Source organism: Bemisia tabaci, chromosome 9 (genome assembly GCF_918797505.1).
Source record: "Bemisia tabaci chromosome 9, PGI_BMITA_v3".
NCBI classification, from domain to species: domain Eukaryota; kingdom Metazoa; phylum Arthropoda; class Insecta; order Hemiptera; family Aleyrodidae; genus Bemisia; species Bemisia tabaci.
The window spans coordinates 9,500,649-9,528,527 of NC_092801.1; the positions used below are offsets into that span (position 1 = coordinate 9,500,649).

The 27,879-nt window shown below is 40.7% G+C and overlaps 1 protein-coding gene across 1 annotated transcript in view; it reads left to right on the forward strand.

Moving 5' to 3' along the window:
• The first annotated feature begins 3,480 nt into the window (after positions 1–3,480).
• LOC109041591 (uncharacterized) overlaps positions 3,481–27,879 on the forward strand; it is a 32,178-nt gene continuing 7,779 nt past the window's right edge. Inside the window, exon 1 of the mRNA XM_072303982.1 lies at positions 3,481–3,845. The gene's annotated coding sequence lies outside the window, so the exon portion shown is untranslated. The remainder of the gene's footprint in view (positions 3,846–27,879) is intronic.

Sequence of the window (27,879 nt, forward strand, 5' to 3'; positions counted from 1 at the left end):
ACATCAAGACAAACTCTCCGAGCAAAGATAGGGAGTAAATACATTGACAGGGCTGCCACTTTATTTGGGGACTCCAAAACTAAAAACACGGTATCACCGCTAATGTATTTGCTCCCTATCTTTGCATGGAGAGTTTGTCTTGATGTAGACGTGGACTCTCGGGATAGCGTGGGACATCACTTCCATGTTGGCCTCAACTTGAGAGCTTTTTTTGAGCTTGGGAGATGATTTCAGAGAAAACCAGTGACATCGTCGTGTTTCTCGCAAACTTTTACATAAAAATCAATGGTCAAATCGCAAATCCTTCACACATGCAACATTGCTACATCTCCATTACAAGCTTTTGAAGTTGCCAACTTTTGTCCGACCTCTCCATTGACTCGATCCACTGTACGACTCCATGACAGATAGGTATTATCGCGATTTGATTGAGGGAATGTGCTCCTTGAACTCGTGTTGTGACTGTTGTCGGCAGGAGCCGAGGTCTCCATTGACGGACAGCTCGTGCCGTTGAGCGAATGAGGGTGCAGTTGCTTAAAGGTCGAGTGCTCGACCTACAGCCGCACAGTGGATCCAGTCATTCACAGAGGTCGGACATGAAATTTTTTACCAAAACTGTAAAGGATGTGTTCCATTAGGGAGGGTATTTTGGTAAAATTTGGAAAGTTTAAAGGCTTATAACTCTATTTATATGTTGCAGGCAAATAGTCAAATCAGGCATTTTCTCAAATGCCTAAGCAGATACTGAAATTTTCAGAGTTTACGAGGTTTTTCACGTTTTCACGAAGACCTCTCTAATTTTCAATTTTTTTGGGATAAAAATCCCGTTCAAGTACAAACTGTCAACATGCTCTGTCCAAACTGTGAAAACTTTATATTTTACGAAATGCTGCATGAGTTGAGATGAATTCGCATCAAAGGACCAGAAAAAACGTATTTATGATCGTACGGAACAAGTTTTTACGAGGAAGTCTTCTCCACATGTTCAGAAAATTATTTCGTCTACAGTTAGCAAAATAATCAGAGTTTCAGTCTTAATAAAAAATTTTCACTGCTTGCCCAGGCATTTAACAAAATGCCTGTATACCAAGTATGAGCACAAGCTACTACTACGTTCTTCTTTAAATATGTGGTAATGGGTGTACTAAAGATTAACATATTCGAATATGAAAGTGGTAGTCGCTTGTGCTCATACATAAACAATCTAATTCAGGACCGAAAATGAGCAATTGTTCGAGAAAGCTGTAAAACTTGCGCTGCTAAATCAGGCAAAAACCTTTCAAAAACACCTCAAATAAGGACATGTTCTCAGAGTGTAGATGATTAAGAGTCGATTTGACCATACATGACATTATTCTAAGCTGCCTCAATGTTCGACCAAAGTCAGGGCCAAAATACCCTCCTTAATGGGACACATCCTTTGATGTTTAATTCGTCACATTTTAAGCTATGAAGAATGTTTCCTGAAGAAAATTCCACAAAGGGCACCAATGAAACCACTTTTGGAAACCTCAAAGTTTTGTATGTGTCGCAGGCAAATAGACAAATCAGGCATTTTGTTAAATGCCTGGGCAAGTAGTGAAAATGTTTTATTAAGACTGAAACTCTGATCATTTTGCTAACTGTAGACAAAATAATTTTCTGAACATGTGGAGAAGACTTCCTCGTAAAAACTTGTTCCGTACGATCATAAATACGTTTTTTCTGGTCCTTTGATGCGAATTTATCTCAACTCATGCAGCATTTCGTAAAATATAAAGTTTTCACAATTTGGACAGATGAAGAATTATGAGGAGCATGTTGACAGTTCGTACTTGAACGGGTTTTTTGTCCCAAACAAATTGAAAATTAGAGAGGTCTTCGTGAAAACGTGAAAAACCTCGTAAACTCTGAAAATTTAAGTATCTGCTCAGGCATTCGATAAAATGCCTGATTTGACTATTTGCCTGCGACGTATAAATAGAGTTATAAGCGTTTAAACTTTCCAAATTTTGTCCGACCTCTCCTCTTGACTCGATCCACTGTGAGTCGGGACGTCGGAATCGATAGGACGTTGTAAGAGAAATGAAAACGCGAAAGAGGCTCACAAATCGTCCTCCTTCTGCGGTTAAGGCGTATCTTAATTCGCACATGAGCCCTGCGAAGCATGTAGTTAAATGGAAAACAGGGCTCACGTGGGCAACGAGACACACCGTTACGTCCGAGGAGCAACGGACGGGATAAATGACGAGAAAACCCGAGCCCCAACAGGTGCATGGAAGCGCCGCTCCCGGCCGCAACACAGATTTTTCACCGAGTCCCGGCCTTCACAACTGATGTGCCAAGTTGGGCGATGATATACTGGAAATAAACAACTCGGAAAACCGCTGAAAGTTAATTGGATTGCATTTTCCAAAAAGGAACCAGGAGCATTGCAATGTTGCTGAAATTGTGCAACCTCTTTTGTCTTGGTAGAAAACCCTGATCATCCATAAAAGTTTCCATGTTACACGATGAAAACTGTAAATTTAAGACAAAAATTACCATATACATTTCATATTTTTGCATGATTTCATAAGTTGTATTGCAAAGGATGAAGTTGCTTAATCTTAGCAACAATGCAGTGCTCCTGGTTCCTTTTTGCAAAATGCAATCCAATTCTTCGAAAACTTCCCTGTTTTTTCAACTCTGTGAGAAGAAAGCTCTGTGAAAATTTCCAGAAATGGAAATGGACCATTAGATAAGGTACGAATTTCAGCATTCTGATATATGTTTCTTAACCAAAATTTTACGTGAAACACGATGCACACAACGAAAATTACCGAAATTAACTCCTTACGAAGATATTTAATGATTCTTGATGCGTGAATTCAAACCACCCTCTCATGAAAACTCAATGCTCTACGTGATTCACATCGCGCGCTAAACGTTTATCATGACAGTCTCTGCGACATAAAAATCTGGCAACCTCAATCTTGACGCTTTGGCTCAGCTATAGCAAATTGCTAATAGTTTGAACAATACATGGTGGGAAATGAACATTGCTCGATTGAGAAGCTTGCTGAAACCGTTGTAGTGGGTGATTTGACTCACGTAGAGTTTTGAGTTTCTTGTGAGCGGGCAGTTCAAATTCCTCGTAACCAATGTGAAATAAAAACGGTAATATCTTCGTTAGGAGTTGGTTTCAGTAATTTTCGTTGTGTGAATCGTTTTCTACGTGAAATTCTGGTTAAGAAACATGCATCAGATCGCTTAAATTCGTACCTTGTCTAGTGGTTCATTATATTCATTTGTTCTCCTCCAAAAACATAGAATAGAAGCGGAAATTTTTAAACACCGCAAACGAGATATACGTGGTCTGATAGTTCCACCGTCGATATGCCCTAACGCCGGAGGAGCATATTTGGATGACAGGCGCTTCGTCACGTATTATTTACCCTTTATAACACAGGAGAAATATTCAGGCTCAAAATTATTAAAAATTTCTTATTTACAGCCAGTTGAGTTTATAACTTGTTTTTTCCTCAATATTTATTTACTTTTTTAGTCATGTGAATGTCCTTCTTATCAATTGACCCATTATAATCAAATTATCAGCTATCCTTGATCTTGTTATCGGCGGTCTTTATCTTACCAATCTATGATCTGATAAAATGTCATCATCGTACTTAACGCTTGGATCCAAGTCTCGCTTCTACAAGATTGTTGAGTCAGTTTTTACGGTTGGATCATTTCTCAGTGGACGTATTGTGATTCCCTTAGTCCGAGCGAAAATCCTTGTAATTCAGTTACGCGGAGGAATTATAAAGGATTTTTGAAGGAAATCATTAGTCTATAAAGCATTCGTATTTACGATTCCGCGGAGGGTAAGCTTAATTTATTTAACGCGCCTTTTCCTTTTTGATATTAAACCTTATTTTTGCTGGTTCATATTTTCGGTAGGGTATGTGCCTCGTTTTATCGAATGGAGATGTTGCATGTGTGAGGAATTTGCGATTTGACTATTGATTCTTGTGTAAAAGTTCGTGAGAAACACGATGTGGCCACTGGTTGTCTCTGAAATCAACTCCCAAGCTCAAAAAAAGCAAGAGGCCAAAATGAAGGGGATATCCCACCCTACCCTGAGAGTCCACCTCTACATCAAGACAAACTCGCCGTGCAAAGATAGGGAGCAAATACATTGACAGGGCTGCCACTTTATTTGGGGACTCCACAACTGAAAACACGGCAACCCTGTCAATGTATTTGCTCCCTATGTTTGCATGGAGAGTTTGTCTTGATGTAGAGGTGGACTCTCAGGGTAGGGTGGGATATCCCCTCCATTTTGGCTTCAACTTGAGAGCTTTTTTTGAGCTTGGGAGTTAATTTCATAGAAAATCAGTGGCAGCACCATTGTGTTTCTCGCGAACTTTTACATAAGAATCAACAGTCAAATCGCAAATTCCTCACACATGCAAGATCTCCATTGGCTTACTCACAACCCCTGTGTGCTCACACATTTGCGGACCCAGCAAATTGGCAACATTGTCTTTTCTCAATTTAAACCTATGGAAATGTATCGATTCCTGGAGGGGCCGGGTCCTCCGACAAGAATCGATTGTTTAGCGTAGGTTTAAATTAAAGAAATCCGGTGCTGCCAAATTGCTGGATCCGCCTCTGATGCTTCGCACGTTTCTAACATTACAAACTGAGTGACAGTTAAGTTGGTTCTTACCGCGTCAAAAGTGAAGGTGTGGAGCCCAGCAGACGTAGATTTTGTTTGAATTCGGTTTGCAGGATTAATTCATCACTCAACTGCTGAATAGAACATATTTGAAGCGTGGCACTCCAACGTTTCAAATAAGACTAATCGGTCCAACAAGATTATGTTAATTTTTAAATTTTTTGAATTAGCTCATTCTACCCCTGGTAAAAATTGGCGATGGGAGCTGCGTTTCAAAATACCATAGGAGTTCTTATAGCCGACTGAAGAAGGCGATAGAAAATCATATAGCTGGCTGTAGAAAGTGGAAAAAATCATACGGTCGGGCTACACGAAGCGATAAAAAATTATACAGCCGGGCTATAGTTCCTATCACCGGGCTTTGCACTTTATCGCCTGGCTGTTGCTTTTTCGCCATGGGCTAAAAAAGGCTATAAGAAATTGTGTAGAAATTCGTGTGCTTTGTAAATCCTTAAGTTTGTACGGAATCACCGTAATATTTACAAAACGCACATTATATTTTCCTCTACTACATATTTTTTTTCATCAATTACAATGAGAATAATCCATACAGAGTGTGCAAACATTTCAAAGTCATGAGTTGAAAAACGCTGACTCCACGAGATTAAATATTAGAGCCTAACACAAAGCGGAGCGGCGGCGCATTGGCGCCTACAAACCTAACAGGGATACTTCACGCATTGCGCAATGCGTGAAATACCCTGTTAGGTATGAAGGCGCCAATGCGCGTTTCGCGCTGGCTGCCCACCCGCCGCGCCGCAGCGTACCACGGCGCTTGAAGCAACTATTTCACACCAGAGGTATTGCACAGTATCATACAAAATTGAAGGCGCTCCAACATATTAGGAATGGCAGGCGTCCTTCAAAAGTACAGAGCTTTCCTCGCAAAATAAATCAAGATACTACGGCCCAAAAAGAGAGCGGTAGTCCAAAAACTCACTAAGTCCTAGCATCCGTAATTAGTAACTCTTACCATACACTTTATCGCCAGGCTGTTGCTTAACACGGAAAAAACGGTTTTAGGATCGGGTACTGCGGCGCAGGGCCCGGCCCTAAACCCGGGTAGGTGAAATTGCTTCACCTAAACCTCGGAGGGTCGGGCCCAAGCTGAAGGTAGGGTCCAGCCCTACCTGCATATCGACGCCAAGCGTAAAAAATCCGTGCCCTCGCATGGATTCGAACCCACATCGCAGAGATGGTAAACCAGCGCGGTACCACCAGGCTACGAGGCCTCGATGAGGGAGCCAGCGAATTTACGCCTCTTGAGTGCAATTCCCCCTCTCGGCATGTCAATGACACCTGATCATACGGGCATCAGTCCTCAACTGGCGTTCAGCGAGAAATGACGGTATTCGCTACTCCTGCGCATGCGCGCGCATGCGCAGTAACTAAAACCTCAAAACCCAGTCGGTGGCAGCGTTCGCAACTAGCTCATGGAGGTCTCGTGCCTATAATCTGTAGGGACGTGAGCTACCTCTCACTGCCCTACCTCTAGTTAGGGCCCCATCCTAAACTCGTTTTTTCCGTGAATCGCCATCGGCTACAAAAGGCTATAAGAAGTTGTGTTGCCGGCTGTAGAAGCTACTGGGAATCTTGCAGCCGGCTGTAGGTCTATGGTATTTTGGAACAAAGATTCTACTGCCAATTTTTACCAGGGACAGCAATATCATTTTTTCGACTTTTTCTCTATTCGGTTTTTTGTGTTATGGCTCCGCTTTTAATTACTTAGGTTGATAAAAAATTGTTTCTAGACTAATTTTTTTCTTAAATACCAATGCACACGGAAAAAATCGGATGTTGATTTAGCATTTGCACTGTCAAAAAAATGTGCGACAAGTATCAGATGCTGATTTTACATTTGAACAAATTCTAACTCAACATGTAATTTGTTCATATAACAGTGGACGTAGTAAACATAGCATTTTTTTATTGTACATTAAGCATTTATACTTGTCGGACATTTTTTCAACAACATAAATGCTAAAGCAACATTCTTTTTTTTTCCCGTACAGTTGTGCTTATTTGAACTTAAATTATGGAGACTTAGATTTCATTCTCCCCGTATGGGGGACTGTAGTGTCACAGGGTTAGCAATCCTGCGGACCCCAGCTGGTAACCCCTGCCTCAAAGGGGCCATGGACATGGTCACCGGCTTCAAGGCGTATGAACCACCCATGGAAGGGGCTGATTGGGCTCTTAGCCGTAGTGAAGGCAGCCAATCTACGAGAGCGTACTCCGAATTCAAACGCTGGTCCTCCAGGTTGGGGGTTGTGTCATCGGGCTAACTCCCCGATACCCGTAAAACCTACGCAATGTTAAACGACCTAATTTATGCCTCGGTGAACAACGGATTAAACGGATATTTCGACAAAAACTGCGCAAAAGGACAATGGTATTTGGGACGTGGAATGTCCAAGGCATTTCCAATAAACTAATGGATGTTGTTTCGGAGATTAAAAATAATAACGTTAACATAGCAGTAATTACAGAAACGAAAAAAAAGGATATGACTCTGAAAGTTTGGGATGCTATGATATGTTCTTTAGCGACGTAAGCAAAGATCAGCGGGCCCAGCAAGGAGTGGCGATTTTGGTTCGGAACGACTTACGTAAATGCATAACTTCTTGGGAACCGATCAACGAACCTACGTCAAAATGAACGTTACTGTGTACGGTCACAAGATAACCCTCCTTGGAGTGTATGGTATCAACGATGATGCGCCATAGTTGCAGCTAAAGACCAGTTCTTTGAGCTCCTGAACGATGAAATCTTAAAAGTTGGAACCTCAAGGGAAGTTATCGTCATAGGCGATTTGAATGGAAGAACAGGACGCCGGATTGGTTGCAAGGTCGTTGGTCCATTCGGTGAAGATGTGGTCAATGACAACGGGAACCGCATCATCGAAGTCTGTGAGCAAAACGAGTTAAAAATCTTAAACGGATTCTTTCAACATCGGGATATCCATAAGTATACGTGGGTTCAACGTACTCGAGACTTAAGATCCATCATCGATTATGCGATAACAAACCAAACAACGAAGATAAAGGTTCAACAGGTGAAGGTGTGCCGAGGGTTATCTTGTGGCAGTGACCATCATTTCCTCAAAGTAGAAATAGCTTTTCCTGTTAAAAGTTTCCCACATAGCGTGCCTCAACAGCAGCAGCAGCAACAGGGAGAGAAGGTCCAGCCAGTAAGGTATAACATCGATAGTCTGCACCACCAAAGTGTCAAGGATCTCTATAGGAAGCGGTTAAATGAAAAACTTGATGAAAAACAGGATTTCTGTGATGCCGAAGATCAGTATCAATTCATCAAGACTTGCATCCACGCTGCGGCTAGAGAGGCCCTTGGAGTGCGCGAAAAGATCACCACTGAATGCAAACCTTACTGGTGGGACAAAGAGATTGAGGAAGAGATCGATGCAAAGAGGCGAAAGTACCACTCCTTCCTTCACTCCAAGAGTGATGAGGACAAAATTGCTTACAAACATGCGCAAGCAAAGGTACGAAGACTCATTACGAAAAAGAAAAACGAGTCCTGGGAAAACACCTGTTCCAGAATTAACACGTACCTGGGAGGAAGGAGGAGTGCGGAAAGCTGGAAATTGCTAAAAGGTTTGCGAAGGAACATGAAGAAGGATATTATATCTCCGATTACAATCAACCAACTAGAGGACCATTTTAAAGTATTATTGACGGAAGGGCGACCCGAGTTTCAAGACAGCGCTGCAGAATGTAACGAAGAAACACAGTCCCTTGAGGTTAAACTCGAGGAAGTTGTGAAGTCAATCAAGGAATTAAAGAATGTTAAAGCTCCAGGGGCTGGAGATATACCATCACAGTTGATGAAATGCGGAACGGGAAAGTTATTTCAGCTTCTAAGGGACTTGTTTGATCGTTGCATTAAGGGTGAGGAAGTACCGAAGGAGTGGAAAGAATCCTGGATTTCAGCTAAGCACAAAAAAGGAAAGAAGGATGACTGCGAAAACTACAGGGGGCTATCTGTCGTAGGGACAGTTAGTAAAATTTACGGGAAAATTTTAAAAGCTAAAATCGAAGAAGAGTGGGCTCCATATGAAGCAGAGGAGCAAGCAGGATTCAGGGCCGGTAGGTCAACTGTCGACCATTTATTTTGTATCACACAACTGGTTGAGAAAAAAATGGCCGTAGGACAGGAGCTCCATCTAGTTTTCGTTGATCTTCAGAAAGCGTATGATAGCGTTCCACTAGTGAAACTCTGGGAAGCCCTGAAAAAATCGAATTTTAGTGATGGACTTGTGAATGCGATTAAGAAATATTACTATGGAAGTTTTACTAGAATTAAATGTCAAGGGAGGTTATCTGGTGGTTTTTATGTTTCTAAAGGTTTAAAACAAGGATGTTGTCTGTCACCTACATTATTTAAGATCTTTCTAGAACACGTTTTAAAAGAGTGGAAAAAGAAGTGCTCTGGCATCCCTGGAAACAATTTGGTTCAAAACGTTCTTGGGTAATTTACCGTGACGAAAAACGTTCTTGAGTAATTCACCGTGACTAAAGGATCCTTCTCGGTCTTCGAGGGACAAGTTTTCTGGGAGTATTCTTCAATGCTTCTTGAAACCAGGGCTTCAAGAAGGATTGAAGTATCCTTGCAGCCAACTGGAAGCCTCAATAAATTGAACAATAGGTCGGTCGAAAAAAGGGGCTGAGTTATGGTCAGGTTCAGGTAAATTGCCACTGAATTCGTATCAAACGAGTTTGAAGGAGATTTAAAGGTCCAACCTTGTGGAGTTTCTTTTTCCCGACCTGACCCGTCGAAAAACCTTGAAAGAGATGGGACGAGAGTCGAGATTCTCAGCTCAACTCCATGCTCGAAGCTCAAATATCCGATACTTCAGACCTTAAAGCTACTCCTCCTACAGGTTTGTTGAACATTTTTTTAACAAATAAGGGAAGATGGAAAACTCCCGGTATTAAGGATTACTTGCGGAATCTGTGGACAATAGAATTTAGAAGGTCTGTGCAATAGAAACCGGAGTTTAACTATAACTTGTTTTGTGCTTCCGAATAAGGTTGTTTTTTAAATTCTTAGGAGAGAAAATAGTCTTTTTAAGGGTTTATCGTTTGTCGAATTAAATTTTTAAAGTCAGTTTTGTACATGGATTGTGTGAAGAAAGGCAATTTCATGAGTATCGTTCAGCAATTATCATATTTCAAATATAGAATCACAAAGAAAAATAAATAAAAAGGATATATTAAGTATCACTCGGGTATATCACGTGGAAAATCGAATACTTTTCATTTTCGTACAGTTCGAAATAATCCCTGCCAGCATTAATCTTTCCAACGCCGCTTCCATTGGCAAAAACTTCTCTTGGACTAATTGGATAACGCACAGCTCCTGCAATGAATGTTCCTTGCTTTTTTCCACTTTTTTTGTATCGCTAAGCTTTTAACATGGATTTAAGCTTGGGATAAAGGTACCCGACCTAAACCAGTTACCTAACTCCGTCAGGTTTCTTTCACACTGCTCTCATGAATCTGCGATACTGATATTTACACGGATTGCTTCATTTGCGTCACTGGTAAGAACAAGGTGGAAAAAACCATGGCACGCACTTTTGCGGTGGATGCCGTCATCCACCGTGCGTTTTGGAGGAAGAAATCTCCGTTATAATTGAACGTAGAAACTTGGGGAATAGATCTTTTTACTTTTTGCTACTTTATCATTTTCAACCATGAAAATAAGAATCTGGAACCAGCGCAACTGATCCATCGTTTACTTACGCAAAAGGCAAGAGGACTGAATCCTTCAAACGACCATCCACGGTCTCTAATAAAGTACATTAAGCAACTTTTTGGGACCCCCCCCCCCCACCTTGTTCATTGTGCAGCTCCGAGGGCGAGGTCTCTCCCCTACAATGATTACTTCGCGCTGCTTTCTACCCGTACCTACCCCTTCAAACTCAATACATCGACTGTTGATTTAAAGACTATAATTTGGCAATATTTCCTAAAAATTCCCCCAAATGTCCGCTAGAAACCAGTATGCTTTGCGTTCATTCCTACGTGACTTAAAATATCGTCTTACTCTTCACTGCCGTGACAGTGAAAAGAGCAGTAAGTGTCAAATTTTCGAAATCGAGTTTCCTTCAAAATTCGTCTAATCTCTTTCAGATGAAATCACTGAAACAGCTAAAACAGCAAAATTCATGTTAATTGTATAGAAACAAGACTTTTAAAGCCTTAAGTGCGCAAAAAATGACGTAGTTTCAGGCAAGACAGCAGTAAGTGACAACATTCCTCCAGAGAGCCAATGCAAACAGTGCTTTGAAGTAAAGTGCCGCCCTCTTCTGCCAATTTCTAACCTGGAAATGTGTTTGTTGTGTGTCCAAATGGTCCAAGACGCAACCAGGAAAGCATAAAGAAGATAGCACTTGCGGCTGCCTTGCCTAACAATAACCTATAGCATGAAAGTGTGAATCACCTTTTTTACGTGATTGGAATAAAATTAGTCGATTTTAATCATCCAAACGATTTCTAGGAGTCTTTCAGATGACTTGACTAGTGGCAATTTGATAGAGAACGGAGGCTTCTTTCAATAAAATTTTCCGGTCAGAAGCATCTGCCCCCCTTTTATCAAAACTTTATTTTTGCACTTACTGCTCTCTTTGCTATCACGGTCCTTCCTGGCATCCTGCAATAATTGCGCATTCTTTGATTCCTTTCCCCCAAAAATGTGAAACTTAAAGATAGTCTATACGCAAAAAAATAGCTGGGTGCTGATGACAGAACCTTCTGTTCACAGGGCTCCTGCACTTTCTATCTTATGCCTACAGAACTTTTCTGTTGTGAGAACGGAACTTCGGTCGTGAGCACAGAGCATTCTGTCCTCATTTAGGAAACTTCTGTAACTGTTACAAAAAAAGTGCAGGAGCCCTGTGAACAGAACTATTTTTTCAGGGTAATTGGCCACAAGGTTACAATCTTCAGTTCGAGGTTTTGCAGATGATATTATGGGTCTGGTGTGGCAATTCATGAATGATTCTGCTTAATTCATGTCTACAGGGTGATCCAAAAGTCCCTTCCACCCCCTCTAACTTTTTACCTAATTGAGGTAAAGATTTGAAACTTGGGGGATATTCCTAGGTCAAAGGGAGCTACTTTTTGGCCCCCCTAAAATTTTCAGGGGGGACCCCCTTGGGGGGTCAACGGCCCCCAACTTTTAATTTTCAAATGGGAAGACCCCCTTTGTGATAGCTCGTTCGAAAGAGCATAAAAAAAGAAAACTTTTCGCGCAAACCCGAAGTCAATATCTCAAACCGTTTCAAAATGGCGGCCGGTTAAAGTTCAAAATGGCCGAAAATTCACACCGGTTATTTGTCGATGGATTTGCGCGAAAATCGGTATGAAGGGGTATTTTGACACGAGAAAAACGAATTTGACGTTAGATTTTCAAAAAAAACCGAAATTTCCAAAATGGCCGCCGGTTAAAGTTCAAAATGACAAAAAATTGATTTTTTTAGAAATCTAAGTTCAAATTTGTTTATCTTAAGCCAAAATACTCTCAATTCCAAGTTTTAGGCAAATCCATCAGCAAAAAACCGAGGTGACAATTTTCGGCCATTTTGAACTTTAACCGGCGGCCATTTTGGAAATTTCGGTTTTTTTGAAAATCTAACGTCAAATTCGTATTTCTCGTGTCAAAATACCCCTACATACCGATTTTCGCGCAAATCCATCGACAAATAACCGGTGTGAATTTTCGGCCATTTTGAACTTTAACCGGCCGCCATTTTGAAACGGTTTGAGATATTGACTTCGGGTTTGCGCGAAAAGTTTTCTTTTTTTATGCTCTTTCGAACGAGCTATCACAAAGGGGGTCTTCCCATTTGAAAATTAAAAGTTGGGGGCCGTTGCCCCCCCAAGGGGGTCCCCCTGAAAATTTTAGGGGGGCCAAAAAGTAGCTCCCTTTGACCTAGGAATATCCCCCAAGTTTCAAATCTTTACCTCAATTAGGTAAAAAGTTAGAGGGGGTGGAAGGGACTTTTGGATCACCCTGTAGAAACCTCAGGTACATAAAAGCTGCATTTACAGCGCAGCTTCGAGCCCTGCGCCAACCCAAACACCACTGCTCTCTTTATTCTTGCAGATCATAAAATTACTGACACCGTCTACTCCCGGAAGGAATAACCCGATCAAAAATTGGCTTGGGCAACGGAGCTAGGGCTTATTTAGAAACCTTCGTCGAATTACAACTTCGAATAGTTTGCAGTCTTACCGAATGGTGGTGAGATAGACAAAACTGCTCGAGGACCATTTATAAATTACGTCGCACCCACCTGAGGTGGGACAGGGGTAAGAGGGTGATGGGGAGGGAGAATCAAGCGTTGCGTGACGTCACGTGAAATCGACGCAAAGCGCCGATTTATACGTGCCTACTAGCTCTGCACCAAAGCCTTAAATTTGCCACTAGGTAACTGGCACGTAAAACTTTTCAATTTTCATTGAATATTATTTTAACTTTCAGTGTCAATTTCGCGGTATCGTTGCGGGTAAAATAATGACTGATCAAATGAAAACGGAATGATATGTTATTATTTATCTTAGAATGGAAAATAAAGAATGCATCTTCATTAACGATCATAACAGTAGGGATTGTTAGTACAGCGAAATGTCCAGGGTCGTCGGCGATGCCCTAATTTCGGTCGAGGCGGAAAGACCGCCAGGGATGCAACGTGTCCAATGTAATTGACGCAGTCAATGGAGGGGCTGTAAACTATAGACGAAAAGCCGGCCTGTCGGCCCCAGCAAAATAGAAAGTGGCAAAGCGGGTAGGTTGCGGCATGTCAAGGAGTATAAATTAGACCCTTGGCTAGTCTTATTTTCTTTGTATCTCCTGTTTCTCAAACAAAAAGGCGCTGCAGTTCACGATGTGGGTGTTAATCCAACGCATTATCATGCTCACCATTCTTACCTGAAACACTTTCTTTTCCACATTTACACCATAGAACGTGCAACAGGGCAAAGGTTCCTCCCTCGACAATGGAGCGTGCTAAAATTAAAAGGAACTAAGTATCTTCATTGGGACCTGGAGACACACATAAGAATACGTGCAAGACTGGGCCTATGTCACAAACGGAGATAGTTCCTTTTGGTTTAAATTGGTTCAGTTATTTTTGTTGGTAGGTATGTTGGTTCACTCAAGTGAATAGGAGGTGACTTCTGTCTTGTGAAAATGTGTGCCTGAATCCAGAGTGATCCTTAATAATGTGGTTCTTGCGCGAGCCTCGTTAAAGGGCTGATGAACAATGAGCACCGTAGCAGGGAGAATCACATTTCGATGGTGAAACTGGAGACTGTTTTGAGTTAATTCCGTGAATGCGTTATTGAAGTTGTTTTCTATCTGCCATCAAGAGATTATAATCGAAAAATATTGTGAAGTCACCTAAAACCGTGAAACTTCTTTCGCATATCTCGGGCAGAAAAACATGCAGAGATTCGTATCTCATTCTGGCGCCTTCGTTTGATACGACGTGCTTTTACGCACAACGCGCGCTCCTCAGCGTTTCCAGTCATCAGCTTCAGCATTATTACGAGCTCGCACATCAGATGATGAACCGTGTTTGTTTTTATTTATTTTCTCACTCTCGCAATTCTCGCATAAGAATTTATAATTACACATTGGGCCCCTATTAACTTGTGACTATTAGAGTTCAGGCAGTCCAAAATGCATAAAATCATAAACAATAATGTAGAAAAAGGATGCAATCATAAACTCCAGGTTCATCATGACGGTCAGCTGTATTAGAGTCGATCAAATCATACAATACTTGATCTAGCTATGTGTGGGATTAACTAAAGCATCGAAACGAGTTTTAAGTGTGAATGACTCGTGTGATGTGATAAATGATAAAATGATGCATGTGACAAATGAGCGATTTCACTCACCTGTAAAAATTTTACAACATTAAAAATCGGACGGAAAACAAAACCTTTACTCGATCATAGAATTAACTCGCGCCCTTCAACTTTTTTATTCAAGTTTTATTCCTTAAAAGTGTTTCGGCTCAACCTCCCCCCCCCTTCCCCAATGAACGAAAGTCGCACATGTTCCTTACACTACATGGGCATTGGCGTCTTGTTAAGGGAGTTCGTTTCGCTTGCGGGGCAGAAATGATGTTTTGAGACTTTAATGAATTGACATTTCTTGGCAATACATAATTTTTTCAATCGATCATTGAAACGAGCACAGGTAAAGGGATAGGAAGTATTGTTAAAGGAAAGACAAAGTTGGCACAAACCTCTGTTCAAATGGGTTTGAGGTCCATTTCAACAGCCCCCCCCTCCCCCCCGCCCACCACATTCGAATTTTAAGCAAGAAATAATATCACAATTTTGTGCTAATTTTGTGCTGCAAAATTAAGGGGGGAACGCTCCTTAAAATTGGGGGGGCTGTAGAAATGGTGGCCCCCCACTTTCGAATTTTCGAAGAAAAAAAATGCTATAATTTTGTGCTAATTTTGTGCTATTTTGTGCTGCAAGAAAAAACTGTTGTGCCGCAAAATGAAGGGGGGTAGAAGCATTCCAAATTGGGGGGAGGGGGCTGTAGAAATGTATGCCCCTTCTTTTGATATCTCGAAAAAGGAACATGCCATAATTTTGTGCTATTTTGTGCCGCAGCGAAACATTCCATTTTTTCAAATTAAAGGAGAGTAATGGGCACATCAAATTTTTTTTTGGGGGGGGGGGGGCTGTAGACATGTATGCCCCCCTTTTTGATTTCTTGGAAATGGAGTATGCCTTAAGTGTTTGCGAATTTTGTGCTATTTTGTGCCGAAAAAAAAACCGATTTATTTTTGTAAATTTAGTGGGATAAGTGGGCACATCAAATTTGGGGGGGGGGGGGGTTGCTGTGGACATGTTTGCCTCCCTTTTTGATTTCTTGAAAAAAAAAGTATGCCGTAACACTCTCATAACTTTGTGCTATTTTGTGCCGCAAAAAGAAAAATTTTGTGCTCCAAAATTAGGGGGGTTAAATACCATTTGAAATGGGAGGGGCGGGGACTGTAAAACGCAGTTAGCGCTCCGTCGGAACTCGAATCTTCCGCTCCGGAGTTGCAGGCTCGTAGGTAGTCGGAACCTTTGGTAGCGCAGCGTGGTCACATCTCTCTCCGCTTAGACTTCTGCCCATGGAAACGGACGGAAAGGGCCAAGCACCGTGGCAACTCAAGAAAGATCCGGGCGGGAGATCCGGCACGCTCCGCGATCCGCTCTTTGCACGGGATATTTAAACAGAGAAATTGATCCTGATCATTAATGAGCCTTTTGGGGGGATTATATACCGTTGGGTGTCAGCGAAATCCAAATCGAATATCGTTTTACTGTTTTTTTCTTTATTTTTTTATTTTTGCACGCTACCGATTGTTTACTGAATCGAACAGTTTTGAGAAATACATGATTGGCTTTCATTTCAGAAGCAACAACAATTTTGACACGTATCCAGCAAAACATATCATAAAAGGACCACTTTTAAGAAATGTTTCAGAAAATGTGTTATCTTTGATTTCAAGACCTCCGAAATCTAGTTTACATTACCTCACTGGAATGCGTCCTGTATGCTCTTTTCCAAATTTTAATGACAAAATTCGATTTTTCCACCGTTTTTCGTTAGGTGCCGATGTTTGGTTTTAAATAAAGTACCCACACAATTTACATGTATATTTTTTAATACTGCTTTATTTATACTAAAAAGCACTCAAGCCTCCTAATTTTTTTGTCGTAACGCTTATCTCTAGTGTTCTACTGGGCTGATTTTCATGATTTTTGTGGATATCGACGAGTAATTTTCTTTTTTCTTTTACGTGTCACAAATCCTCGTTCCTTGAAATACCATTTTTCCCTTCCTTAGATATTTGTTTGCAACACTTTCCTGTACAAATGCGCATCCGTCTCACTATCGCAGAATCGGATTGCGCTTTTGATAGTTTTCGAAACTTATATTTCGTGCGCATCGGCATCGCGTAAATCTATATGATATTAAATTGATTAAGATTAAGATATTATATTATTGATCCGATGTAAAATCCCCAGCCGGGAAGAAAAAAAAATCCCTAGATTTCGTTAAAAATCCTTTAATCCCCAGATTTGCTCAAATATCCGTCGAAAAATCCCTAGATTTTTACAAAAACCGCCATTTTCAACGTAGTTATATGACATCATTCGATATGTCAATTTGCAGTATTTAAATCTGATTGGCTTGTTGGAATTTTTCGCCTTATGAAAGCAGTGAACAGACCAATAAAATGAAGGATTTTTTTTTCTTTCTTTTTTTTCTTTTTGGGTGAACTGTCAAGTACATCGAATGACGCTATCGTTATATATTCCGGCTTATCATCGGGTAAACATAGTGGTGCCAATAAGCCCTACAAAATATAGATGAAAAAATATTTTCTACTAAGTCCAAGGTAAAATTAAGGGTAAAAGAGTCTATTTTTACTTACTTTTACCTCATCAAAATAATCTCTAGATTGTCTGAAGAATCCCTAAAACCCTACAATTTCCGGAAAATCCCTGGCCCTAGATACCAGATCACAGCCTGTCACCGTGTATCTGGGCGGGGGGGGGGGGGGGGGGGGGAGACAGATTTTTTTTTTGGCACCGGGCGGCAAAAACCCAAACCCGGCTCTGGCCCGCTAGAATCACATTTTGAAAATATGGCTCAGGTATTCGTATATTACGTGGTGTAAGTGAAAATTCCCCTATTTAACCAATGTAAATTTTAATGTTTTGTCACAGCTCGTTTGAGCGTTTCACAGGGTTGATTTCCATGACTTTCCGGCTATCGACATGCGATAGTCCCTAGATAAGCCCGCTCCATCCAGAGTTTGGCAATATGACCCAGGGTTCTAATATTCGGGTTGACTGGTGAGCTAGGCAAGGGTAGGGGCAATAAGCAAAATTTGAAGTTCCCTCCAATGAAAAATGACTGGAATTTCAAATTTGGCGGAAACTCGACCAAATTAGAGATATTAAATTTTGGGTTTTTTTAGTCAGTTCGTTTGGATGATCAACCGGGGTGATTTCCCATGGTTTTCGTGGCTACTAATGGGAGATGATCCGTGGATAGTGGATAGTCCCGCTCTATATACTGAGGGCGCGATACGATGATGTATGGACCTGAGGTTTTTCCAGCACATGCTGACACCAGCGCAACCACATCTCGGCAGATGCCATGGCGGTCTCCTGTATACAATAGACCGCTCGGCGGCGCTCGGCAGCAATGGATCTCAATCCGTCGGCCTTCTCTCTGGGCTATTGGAGCTCCAAAGAAATTTGATGAAATTTATAAGATCTGCTTCGATTTTAACTCTCTCAGTAAACTTAGAGTACCTATATTAAGAGAGTATGGCCACTGGGTCCCATGGAGAGGCTTAGGACCCAAAAATGGCGGTGCTTTGTTTTGGTTTTTGAGGATGGGAGGGGGGTCATTGCCAACTTTTGACGGTTATCACCAACCGCACTTGCTGCCAACCTTTCTACATCTTAGATCATTTTTCTCAAAAATTGCACACGATTAGCCTTAAAAATATGTAAAAAAGTCGCAATAGTGCATTTGGGTAAAGTTCTCGCTACGATAAGCAAAGACAACTACATTTTGAATCATTTTGCATTACATTAACTTTATGGCGTCCGCCATTTTTGGGTCCTAAGGGCTCCATTCAGCCTAAGATGGCTGAGCCAATCAGAGGTGGTAACTCCAGTGGCCATACTCTCTCAATATAGGTACTCTAAGTAAACTTACATTCTGCGGAAAGAGCAGAATACAATGAACTAAATGTTTTTATGATTTGTATAAATACAACGGAGATGTCGTTCAGCAAGTTGCAAATTCAGCAGAGGAGGTATTGGACCGTATTTAGAAAAAAGGAACCAGCGTGATTACAGTGTTTTCATAATCGTGCAACTCTTTTTTCTCTTTTAAAAATACGAAAGATATGTACTGTATTAAAATTTACGAAATTATTCCCCTTCAAAATTAACAAAAATTATTTAGTAAGTGGGAAGCAAAAATATTTGCTATTTACGGAGATTTTTTTAGATAATGATGAAGAAGCAATATTTTAACGACACTAATTGCGCCGGTTCCTTTTTGCTAAATGCGATCCTATTGATCTCGCTATGCCACAGAATCACGTATTTTCTTTTATTCTTTTCTTTGGTTTCTGTATTTCTTTATTTTGTATTTCTTTCTTCGGTTTGATCACCAATTTCCTCGAAATTTTACCGTGAATTTGAAAATATAGACTAAAAAAACTTTTTTTGATGAAATAAAAAAATTGCACTCGCGAGCTGCCTAATCCTCGGTTGTCGAGGGTCAGATTCAGGTAAGCGCAAGACAAAGGGGCAGCGATGTCGAGCGTGCCGAGTAGCGGTCTCGAGGATTGCTGTGTTGCCATTTACTAGATTATGGTATTTACCCATCCGATTTTCCAGACATAATCGTAGCGCGCCCCCAGTATACTTAAATTGAGCAACAAAGGCCTGCGAAGCGGGCTTGGGCTCGGGGTTTGGACTGCGTAGTGGCCAGTAATTCAAAAAGACCCATCATGAAGAACAAAAGCAGTAGCATTTCTGGTTCCTTGGTCGACAAGCAAGGGTATATAGGGTGTTCCAAGTCGATGCAAAAATTTTTAGGAAGCCAGGGTCGCTCCGAAATGGAACAGAATGCATTGATCGCAATCAAGCGGAGTGATATGAGTCAAGGGACCAGATTTATCATATCGATGGCTATTATGGCCCAATCACACATGGTAAAATTTCTTTTGCGAATTTTTTTGGTCTTAATCCCTGAAATTGATCCATTTGATCAAAAAGACTCTGCTAAGTTTCAGCCAAGTTGAATAATATTAAGCTATGTCGACTGAGCCGTCATTTTTATATGGGATTTTACATTGAAGAACACTTTTTTTCCGAAAAATTGATTTTCTGGAAAATCAGTAATTTCTAGAAATAATCTGAAATCGTATTCGGATTAAGCCGCAAAAATTGAGAGGGGAGAGTCCCATCAGACACTTCAAAAACAATAAATTCACCTCTCGTTTAAAGGGTGGAACATGGGAAAGTGCTTTTATGAAGGGTAAATGGTGGTATTAAATCTCAAATAATTACATAGGTCTGCGTCCGAAAACAAAGCTAAACACGATGGATGTTATTGATGTGTTTTTTTACGCTGTGTTCGATTATACTATCCCTATTTCTTCATCTCATCAAGATATCCTGGAAACTAGATTTCCTCGTAAAAAGGGAGGGTTTACCAGGGATCGACGTTAAAGATATAGTCCATTACTTCATACCTTGTCTAGAGGCCGAATGTGCAGAAATTTTCCTCAGAACCATGAATAGCACACCAAGTGTTAGAAAGTATTAGTGTGGGTACTTTATTTAAAGGTCAGTCGGAGGTGCTCAGCAAAGCATAGTCCTGGAGGATGGTCAAATTATAGAAAGTTGCGAACAATACAAGTACCTGGGGGTGAAGTTGACTTCGGATGGGAAGTTGGATCAGGCCATTCGGGACCGTAATCTTCAAGGACGGAAAGCCATCGCCATGCTTAATGGGATTCTTTGGGACCAAAGGATTTCCAAGGACAATAAAAAGAGGATTTTTAACTCGGTTGTCAAGCCTATTATCACCTATGGCAGTGAAGTGTGGCAGTTGAAGAAGCGGACCCAAGAAATGCTCAAGGCGACCGAGATGGATTTCTGGCGAAGATCGGCTGGAATCTCGAGGAGAGAACGTGTCAGGAATGAACGTATCCGAGAGATAATGGGCGTTGAGAGGACGATTGTGCACGATATCATGACCAAGCAATTGGTATGGTATGGGCATGTGCAGAGAATGGCTGATACCAGGTTGCCGAAGAAGGTGTTGGAGTGGGTCCCCCCAGGTAGGCGACGGAGAGGGCGTCCAGCCAAACGGTGGGTAGAGGGCATCCGTGAAGAGATGGAGAGATGCCAGCTTCCGGAGGATCTCTACCATGACAGATTCCTATGGAGAGTAGGCGTCGCAGAGCGCCCTAGCGCGCCGTAAAAGCGGCTCATACATACATACTTTATTTAAAACCAAACATCGGCACCTAACGAAAAACGGTGGAAAAATCGAATTTTGTCATTAAAATTTGGAAAAGAGCATACAGGACGCATTCCAGTGAGGTAATGTAAACTAGATTTCGGAGGTCTTGAAATCAAAGATAACACATTTTCTGAAACATTTCTTAAAAGTGGTCCTTTTATGATATGTTTTGCTGGATACGTGTCAAAATTGTTGTTGCTTCTGAAATGAAAGCCAATCATGTATTTCTCAAAACTGTTCGATTCAGTAAACAATCGGTAGCGTGCAAAAATAAAAAAATAAAGAAAAAAACAGTAAAACGATATTCGATTTGGATCTCGCTGACACCCAACGGTATATAATCCCCCAAAAAGGCTCATTAATGATCAGGATCAATTTCTCTGTTTAAATATCCCGTGCAAAGAGCGGATCGCGGAGCGTGCCGGATCTCCCGCCCGGATCTTTCTTGAGTTGCCACGGTGCTTGGCCCTTTCCGTCCGTTTCCATGGGCAGAAGTCTAAGCGGAGAGAGATGTGACCACGCTGCGCTACCAAAGGTTCCGACTACCTACGAGCCTGCAACTCCGGAGCGGAAGATTCGAGTTCCGACGGAGCGCTAACTGGTTTTACAGTCCCCGCCCCTCCCATTTCAAATGGTATTTAACCCCCCTAATTTTGGAGCACAAAATTTTCTTTTTGCGGCACAAAATAGCACAGTATTAGCACAAAATTATGACGTACTTTTTTCTCGAAATTCGAAAGTGGGGGGGCTGCCGCACCTACGACCCTCCCCCATAAAGGGGTGGTATTTCAGCCCCCTCAATTTGGAGCACAAATTTTTCTTTTTGCGGCACAAAATAGCACAAAGTTATGAGAGTGTTACGGCATACTTTTTTTTTCAAGAAATCAAAAAGGGAGGCAAACATGTCCACAGCCCCCCTCCCCAAAATTTCAGAAAAATTTAGAGAAGTCTGCAAATTTTGCTTATGGGGGTTCATTGAAACCTGCTCTTTGCTGAAGGTAAGGGAGCGATCGCACAATCAGGAGTGTAGAAAGTTCTTTGGAGCGTTAATTAATTTGCGACTCACACTGACGATTTCAACATTCTTTCAAAATTTCATCAGTTCCAAAAAAAGCGAAAAATACCCGGGTCTCCAGACAATTTAAGGCGTTGAAGGAAAAATGTCATTAATTGATACATATTCCATCTCAGGGCGCTTTAACTCTCGCCGCACATCTATTAATCGATTGAAACGATAATTCTTATCCTACCATTAATTCTAAATCTAGTGGAGTATTTAAGAAAACCATCCGTCTAGTGAAGCGATAATCTCCCACACTGCTATATCTAAATCAAGTGGAGCGTATAGGAACCTAGAACAAATTATTTATTTATTATATCGGAGCGAAGCCTTAACAATTATTTTTTAGCGGGAAGGGGGATGACAAGTAATCCTTTTACGAGCAATCTACTATGGAAAAAATTTCTAGGATTTTTCTTTATCGTCGAACCGTAAAAAATGAATTGCTGATTTAATCATGTTCGAATTAAAAGTGAAAAGTTCCTTGAGATTTTATAAAATGATATTTCACGATCAAATTTTAAGAGCTTTTAGAAACTTATTGAAAATGTTTAAGAAGACCCAGGAAGCCATAAAACACGCATACCAAATGGTCGGAACTAAATTCTATGAAAAGATAAAGGGAGAGTGGCGTCGAATCAAAGGTGAGGCCCAAAGAAATGCAGAGCTGTAGTGCTAAGGAAGGACACTCGAATGTTGCTGAGTCTCTCCGATAAAATATTTATGTTTGAGGAATGTCTTGAAAATTCTTCTTTGAAATTTTCAAATACTGTACAATTATCTGCAAAATATTCGTAAGCTGACATGAAATATAATAGGACCCATGAAATATGATTTTTGAGCCGCGGGTATTTCTTGCAAACGCTAGAAGCAGCGATACTCCAGCCTACGCCTTGATCTCGCGCAATACAATGCCGCGCCGAGCCACAATAGAACCTTATTACTTGCGCCTAATTTCCCATTTCACCATCCTACCAAAATGAACTAATTCTTCTTAAAATTTTATTTCCATGTATTTAACAAGTGTTCCCTTACACTCCGTTAAAACACGATTAAAATGAGACCCAATGCGTAAAAATCGGTCAAACAGAAGGAAAATTACAATTACTGACCCATGACCTTACCTGTTTCGCTAACGAAAATATAAAGAGGAGAAAACAACCTTTAATTAAAATTACACATCACCCTGGTAAAAATGGCAAGTGTTAGGTCAGTGAATTTTCCACTGAGGTCAGTGCAATTTGCTCTGAGGTCAGTTCAGTTTTCTCTGACGTAAGTGTTAAAGCACTTACCCAAGAAGTCAGCACTGAGGTAAGAGGCACTGACGTCGGGAGAAAGACTTACCTAAGTGCAGAGATGTCTCTGAGGTAAGTGGGACTGAGGTCAGGACTTGGTTCAGAGGGTAATAGTCTCTGACATCAATCTTAATCGAACCGCACTCACTCCCAAAAAGTAGAGATGGCTCCCCCTTCCCCCACCCTATTTCATTTTCGTGGGGAATATTTCCTCGGGATACGGGGACCACAAACTCTATCTTACAGAGAAGCATATTTTTTAGGAGGGGGGATTTTCCAAGAGGAAAGGAAAAGTTGTTTAGGTAGCCACACACTCTTGAATAATTTGTTTTGCCTTCTTCGTTTATGATGGCACTTAAATAATGAAAACACAACAAAAAATGAGATCGATAAAAATATTATCATCGCTATAATATGTATTTCGATGTATTTATTAAGGCATTATTATTTTTTTAACTTAAGAGTTTTTTTTTAAATAAATTGTTTTAAATTTGGTTTTAATTTTTTCAGTTTTAACTGTTTTTAAAATGTTTCAGTCTTAATTTTTTTTTTAAATTTTTCCTACTTTATTTTCAATTCTTTTCTAACTTTTTTACTCCTTTACTTTGAATTTTTGTATTTGCTAATTTATATTTTTTGTATAATTTCAACTTTAATTATTTTTTTTGCATCATTAGCTTTAATTTTGAATTTTAGTGCGATCCATTTTTTTTTCAAAGAAACGTAACTTATAAAACTTCATTTACATGTTGATTGATTAAAAAAGAATAATAAAAAAATTAAGTATCGGATTCACATTCAAAGACAAAATCATCATTTGCTGGCAAAATTACTCCAATGGGGGCCCTGAAATGGTAAAATTACGCCCCTAACACGTACACGCGCAGGTAGTGTAGTGGTTCAATCGCTAGGACGATCACCGAAGTTAAGTTACGTCGGGCGTAGTTAGTACTTAGATTGGAGACCGCATGGGAACGAGCGATGTCCCCTGAAGATTGTGATACTTGCTTGGGATTGAAAACTCACAGCAGCCCTCCCTGGTCGTCAAATAGTGACTTAACGTACCTGGCAGATCGGTAATTAACGAAATTTTTGCCTGTACAGTATTTCTGGGAGTTTCCACTCCGCTTACGTCTGAGACACTTAGGTCAGTGCCACTTACATCAGAGGCACTTGCCTTTGGAACAGACCTAACACTGACGTAGCAGATCAGCGCCAGGCAGCACTGACATCAGTGCTTAGGTCTGTTCCAAAGGCAAGTGCTACTGATCTGAGCACTTGCCATTTTTACCCAGGGCAATTACCTCAGAATTTTACGAGGAATGCAGTCATGTCAATCATGGCATAGAAAAAGAGATTGAGACAAAATTTAAAAAAAAATTGGTCTCTTGTGAAGTGCTTTCTAGTTAGAATTTTGACTTGAGGACAGAGGTAGAAAGTCGACATTAGCGTAAACAATAGCCTTGTGCTCTGACAATATCGGATGCCGTTGAGGTACATACGTGCTCAACCATTAGCATGGTTTCAACGTTTTCTGGTCTGATATTCAGGGATCATCCCTCATGGGCTACTACAGGTGTGTTGAAACAGGAAATATTTGGCAACGTTTGAAGGTTTACGCGGCGTTTTTCGGGGTTTTCGACAGAGGGCGAATATTGTTAAAGGTCCATGACCTACGCACGACAGAAAAAGAGAAGGAGACATGCTAGAGGAGGAAGCGCGGCGTATTGCGGGAGCGCGGGCAGGCGAAGAAGACGAGTTTCGGTCCCTCACCGACTGACAAGGCATGCACAAATCAATTTTCTAGTTCCTTTTATATGAACTGCCGCTAAAATGACCAGAGCCAGGGTGAGTTAGAGACACGAAGGGACGAAGAGGATTTCCAGGCACGATGGCAACTTCTCACTCCCGCGTGTTCCCTGGCTGCTACGGGCCTAACTGCCAGAGGTTCAGAGGCATCAAAATTAGAAGACAAACACAAGTATGCCTGAGTTTGTTTGATCGTCTTAAAATTTCCCTGGGCACAAATGGATCCGATTTTAAAAATAGGTACCAATTGCGATTTCGACAGTCAGATTCCTCTTGAGAATGCTTAGATGATAATTTATTATCAATAATTAATTAGGTACTTATTATGTTCGTTTTAGCATGAGTACGCCCATTTTGAAGTTTCTAAAACTTGATAAATGCCTATGTTTGTGTACCCACATGAATGAAAACAAACTCAACAAACATATATTTCCTTGCGGTAATGCTCCTGTTGTGGGTTTTTTAAATAATTTCCTGCTTAGCAATACGGGTCTGCAAAAAAAGGAACAATTCTTAAAAACGCGAGGCATTCAATGGTGAGAAATGGAATGAATGGTAAAGAGATATTCACGGGGAAAGTGGAATTCCCAGCAGAAATATTCATCAAAATTTTGTCGGAAGTTTATAGTAAAAAATTATAATCAATCATGTCAATAATTCTTTCGACATCTCGTTTATTTATATAGATCCCATACTAGGTTTTGAAGGGAGGGGGTCCTTAAGACGGGGAAAAATGCGGTGCAACCAATTAGCATTTAGCATGTGACACAGTTTTTCTTTACTGGAAGTAATAAGGCGGCAATACTCTTCCTTCTAACGTCGTTTTCTAAACCATCTGTCCACTTTGTAAGTAAAATCACTTGTCAAGGATTTAAATGTTTCCTTTTGTAGATTCAAGCAAATTTTTAGAAATAATCCGTCCATTTTTCCGACAAGTACCATAAACTTCACTACACTTCCTTCAGAAAATACATTAAAACATTAATAATATCAAAATTTCGATCATTCCTAAGTACCGCCTAACTTGAAAAGTTTGCCTAGAACGGAATGAATCTTATTTTCATTCATTTTCTACTCCCATATCTGGGGCCGTTTGTTTTATTTCCTAATCGTTTTCGAAAGAAATTAAAACAAGAAGAAAAATCCAACATGAGTGTGTTGGAAAAAGCGTGCCGAATAACTGAAATGTTGGACACATACCTACTATTTTCACGTCTTTGCTATTTGTATCAATTGGTACTTTTTGCTACATTTGGGAGAAAATATTAATTCATGAACGTTGAATGTAAATTAATTTGGAAGATCCGTCCAATTATCTTGATTTTAAGCAGATATGCGGCATTTACGCACGACCGCGATTTGGGCGAACTGCCGTGCATCGAAATCGCGTTACACTACTTAATCTCTTTGGATTTCTAATTGTAACTTCTCTCCTATTCGGCTAATTTTTACAAATGAGGTCTCTTTTTATTTGTATTTTAACGGAGAGTAAGGAAGCACTCGCCAAAAAGACGGAAAACAATTTTTGTTAAAATTTAGTGGATTCTGGCGTCACGGTGATTAGTTAATCGAGCGTGAAAGATAATGGTCGACTGGGGCGAGCGGCGGCTTTTGTCCTCGTGCTCGAAACCCCACAGGCCCACACTGATATCCGACCGACCGATACTTCACTGCAGTGGTGTAAGTTTTCTGTATGGGCCACGGTTAGGACATGGTCTAATGAGTCACGAGGCTCATCACAGATTGCACTTACAGCGCAAGACGCTCATTGGCTAAAAAGTTTTGGCGGGAAAGGAGCTTCTAAAGTTGAGTCCTCCGAGCGTAGAAAAGCTTATATGAAGTTTCTGTCAAATGAAATAATTCGGGATTCACAGGAAAATGTTCTAAAGGGTTTCCAATCAGCAATTCATTCGATTTTTTGGTAAAAGATCATCAGGGATTGACAGTATAACGGTTCAAATACAAAAAAACGGGTCCGAGGAAAAAAATATTTGGATGACCCGCTATATAGCATTGGTTGATCGGTGTGCTGTACTATGGTGCATCCGAGTGATTTCAAAAAGCGAGCCCTACTGGCACGCTTAAAAATAACCTTAAATGTAAATGGGTCGCTAAGCCTTGTGTTTTTTATCGAATATTCTGAAAATACCAGGTAAGTAGATTACGTGGTGATTTATTGCGTATTATTTGAGCCAAAATTTCGGACAAGCCCTCTTTTAAAAAGTCCAAAGACTCGAGAGAATTTCAAATCCATTGAAAATGATGGAAGTGATGCACTGCGGCAGTCATATCGCTGTCTCCTCTCATTTTCCATCGATGTTTATTAAAATAAACCGCACTCCAAAGTGAAATTGTGGTTTGTTAACTGCGAATATCATGAATGAGATTGGATTTTTCCGATTCTGAAGATACAGTTTCGACTTTCCTATTATTGTTTTCATATACGAGGAGTAGAAAGAAAAGAGGACGCCCAGCCAAATCTTGGATTGATGGAATAACGTAGGAAATGAGGAGGTGCGATTTGCCGGAGGAGCTTTGGCAAGATCGCTATCTGTGGCGGTTGGGTGTCACGGAGCACGGAAGCGCTGTAAGAGCGGCATGTCAATAGTTAGTAAACAGCCATTTGACAGGAGTCGTACGAACCCGTGCTCGCTTCTGATTGGTGCCGGATGACATCATTCGTTTCGGCCAAAAACCGGGGCGTTTAAGTTTGCGGAAAAGTTGCGCTTTTTGAACTTCGTATTTTTCGGTTTCTAACATATTTTTTCGCGTTTCTAATGTGCACATGGGGTTAACGCGTCACTTTCCCTAGGGAAAGTGTATCACCACATTTTTGGTTTGATTATTGTTTTCATTAATTAATTTATCACTCTTTACATTCATTTATTTATATTTCTATATGT